We start from the raw sequence: 3,996 nt of genomic DNA on the forward strand, positions 1-3,996 counted from the left end.
CTGGCTTTGACCCAGAGAAAGAGGAGCCACATTCTCACTCTAAAGATAGAGAGGGACCAAACCTAACCCATAGCACATGCATTAGTTCTGGTCATCCTACAGTTGATGGGCAACTAACACTGGGCAGGGGAAGGGAGCTGGTTAGGGAAGAAGGGCTCATTTTTCATTTTTTAAGGTCTTAATTAATATTTTAACCTCAAACAGATTATCAGTGCCTCAGATACAATTTAATCTTAAGTCTTTAAAAGGCTCCCTGAAACAAAAATATACATTTTTTCAAGGCTTCCTCACTTTCTGATCGTCAGTTTCCCCCAGTCTCCAGTTTTACCCTGACTTAGAGTCCACAAACTTCATCAGACCACCTGTGCTCATGGACTTGGGTCTTTCTAGAGGGAAGCCTCGGGCTCGGCTCCAGATGAGCTGTGCCAGTACACCCAATGCCTGTGATGCCCCAAACAGGACCGCGTAGCAATGTATCTCCGTCATGCTATAGTACCCACCGTGTGCGTCTACACTGGGCCCAGGATTCTCGGCCTTACCCTACTGTCAGAGGATATTGGGCACAATCTTGTATAGCTGAGCAACCAACTTAAACATGGGATCATTATGCGATGTTTCAGAGCAAACTCTCGCTGACAGGTACATTGTGGCTCAGTCTTCTTTAGTACTGCATGGCCATAGCCTGGAACAACCCATCTCGAGTTCAATGTAGTCTCGTAACTTCTCATCTGACACATCTTTGCCAACTTTCTTCTGTAGTTGTGTTAGCCAGACAAGCACTTCCTGATTTGCCAGTCCATGTAGAGGACCTGACAGCCCATTCATGGCTGCTGCAAAGGACAGGGAAGGGTCTGAAAGGGTACTGCCTGCCAAATGGCTGGCATGAGCACTTATATTGCTGTGCTCATGGTCACTGTGGATGGTGAGCTACAGGTGCATGAGCTCAGTGAACTGAGCATCAGTATAGCCTAACATGTTGGTGAAACTGTGGGACCAGTCCAGCTTAGAGTCAATGACCCCAATACCACTGCCCTCTCCGCAGAGATTTTGGTAGACCTTTTCTGCAATACAAGGTAGCTTTGTGATTAGATACACATGGTCTTCATAAATCAACTCCCAGTACTTGGTTTGACTAGCACCCTCTGGATATGCTTGGGCAAAGTTGTTTAGGGCTGCCATGGCTACAGTGGGCTCAGACATGGGTGTGGATTGGTGGGAAAGTTGTCCAGCATGGTGACCACATGGGAAGGTAGAGCTGCCTGCCCTCTTTGCCCACTCTCTTAAAAGCCAAGATACCTGTTCCTCTCTTGGGATCTGTCCAGTTACCAGCAGCCAAAATAAGCCCCTGGGTAGGGGTTTTCCCCACCCTTAGTCTTGGGTAGCAGTTTTTGGTATTCAGGGACACTGAAGCCTCGGAAACAGATACCCTCATCAGGATCAAGAACTGATGTTTATACACCAATCCCTTAATGCCTCTCATGCCGCCATACATTATGTCTGCAGTGATTTGGCCCACTACCTTCTTGCCATGTTGCTGCCTGAAGGTCTTAATTCTGGCCTGCTCCTTAACTATCAGGTCAGCCAATATGTCTTTCAAATTCTTGGAGGAAGCACTGGCATGCCAGGCAGCAAGAACAAGACAAGATGCACTGTTGCTTCCCAACAGCCTGGCAGCCACCTGGGTAAAACCATGGTGAGTGAACTCTGCGATCTGGTGGAGAGGGAAGAAGGGGAGAGAGCTGTGGCAGAAACAGGAACCACCACTGCGGCACCAGAGGCCGCAATGGGTGGACAAGGTTGAAAGGAGGCAGCTGAGGAAACACGTAGATGAACCCGCAGCAGGTGCCCAGCCAGGGGTTCTCAGCAAGGCCCTGCGCACTGCCAACTATGAACTTATTAAGACTGACTTTCCAATAGTTCTTAGCAGTGTGTGGAGTAGAAGACGGAACAACGTATACCTTCAGAATGCTCAGAGCCAATGCATTTTTGGATTACAAATAAATCAATTTAAGACCTATTGCTTCTGACAATGATTTGCAAATTGAGAAAATTCTGGAAAAATAGACATCCAACAAATTAATAGTGATTATACCAAATGACAGGGTTACAGGTGGGGATTTGTTTATTTGTATGTTCTTATTTGTTTCTTGTTTCTTATGTCAGCAAATTTTAAATAGAATATGCAAAATGATGATCCCAATAATAAAAAATATTGTGCTTATTCACAAGAGTTAAATAATGTTTATAGAAAGGAAAAGATGCGAATGTTTTTGGACAGATTAGGATTTAAACAAAAATGTTAAACACAGAATAAAAAATATGTTTTTTCTCCTGTTGTCTAGCTTTTGTACAGTGAACACATGTTGCTTTTATAGTAAGAAATATACATTTTAAGTTTCAAAATTACTCAGATTTTGTAAACAATCTAAAAGAAAATAAATGTGTTTGGAAAATCCATTTCTGAGTTTACAGTAGTGTTCAATAGCCCAGCCAAACAACACATGACCTGAATCAAACACAAGTTTACTGGACTCACTCACTATTCCAGAAGGGTGACCACATTCTTTTGTGTTACTACATGTCATCAGTGCCTGTAAGAGACAAAGGTCTTGGAATGGTGTTAAGGTTTTTCATTGGTTTTCTTGTATTCTTAACATTTTATGGTCAAGGTCCTTTGATGTGGGTTCATTCCATAATATTCGTGATGAATGAAAATACATGAACACAGAAGGAAAAACAGGAATGAATTGAGAAAAATCACATCATTCCAGGTAGTCTGTCTCTCCAAAAAAAATCATCAAACTAAACCACATGATATGAAAATTCATTCCTGAATCCTCAGAACAAATAAACTTCTGGTTCTTTTTTCTTGGAGAGGAAAATAAGGAACGTGATGACAATATTTAAGATGAGATATCATTTTAGCTTTACATATTATATGTTGAGAAGTCTTTTCTTTAAATATTAATTTGTCCAAACAACTTTCACCTTTTCCTCTCTGTAAAATATTATTTAGGCCAGGTGTGGTGGCTCACGCCTATAATCCCAGCACTTTGGGAGGGCGAGGCAGGTGGATCACTTCAGGTCAGGAGTTTGAGACTAGCCTGGCCAACATGGCGAAACCCCATCTCTACTAAAAATATTTTTAAAAATTAGCTGGGCATGGTGGCACATGCCTGCAATCCCAGCTACTTGGGAGGCTGAGGCACAAAAATTGCTTGAACCCAGGGGGTGGAGGTTGCAGTAAGCCGAGATTGTGCCACTGCACTCCAGCCTGGGGGACAGAGCTAGACTCTGTCTCAAAAATAAATAAATAAATACATACATACATACATATTATTTAATTATCAGTTCACTATTTAAGGGATACAATACTGTGTTTTCATTTTTGGGATCATAATTTTATACATTGTTATTCAAGTTCACTAATAATTTAGAGATTTTCTGCATGTTTTAAGGGATAATATGACATGAAGGGTGAGCTACATGTTTTGATTCCATAATTTTAAAAAATTTGGTAAGGCATAGTCAAATGAACTGTAATGACACCTTATTTCCGCAGTGCCTTTCATCTGAAGATCTCAAAACATCCAACATTTTGAACACATTATTAAACCATTCTGACTGTGACAAAAGTACTATATTTTAGAAATATTTAAATTTTTCCATTCTTTATCCTCCTTAGATTTGTTGACGCCTTTGGAATTTTCAAAGAAAATGTTGTTCATATTTAATAGAGAGGCAATTTGGAAAATATTTTACAATGTAACTTAGTTTCTACAGTAGCACACAAAGTATATGGGGGGATATTCTTAGCTCAACCAGTATAACAAAAAAAAGAATTAAAACTACCTGTAATCCCAGCACTTTGGGAGGCCAAGGCAGGAGGATTGCTTGAGGCCAGGAGTTTGAGACCACCCTGGGACAACATAGCAAGATCTCGTCTCTACAAAAAAAGAAAAAATAATAAAATAAAAATTAACTGGGTGTGGTGGA

At 41.1% G+C, this 3,996-nt stretch overlaps 1 pseudogene; it reads right to left on the reverse strand.

The window, feature by feature from the left end:
• Positions 1 to 620: 620 nt before the first annotated feature.
• LOC101129858 (citrate synthase, mitochondrial-like) lies at positions 621 to 1,666 on the reverse strand (annotated as a pseudogene).
• Positions 1,667 to 3,996: the final 2,330 nt, after the last annotated feature.

Source organism: Gorilla gorilla, chromosome 2, assembly GCF_029281585.2.
Source record: "Gorilla gorilla gorilla isolate KB3781 chromosome 2, NHGRI_mGorGor1-v2.1_pri, whole genome shotgun sequence".
Taxonomy (NCBI): domain Eukaryota; kingdom Metazoa; phylum Chordata; class Mammalia; order Primates; family Hominidae; genus Gorilla; species Gorilla gorilla.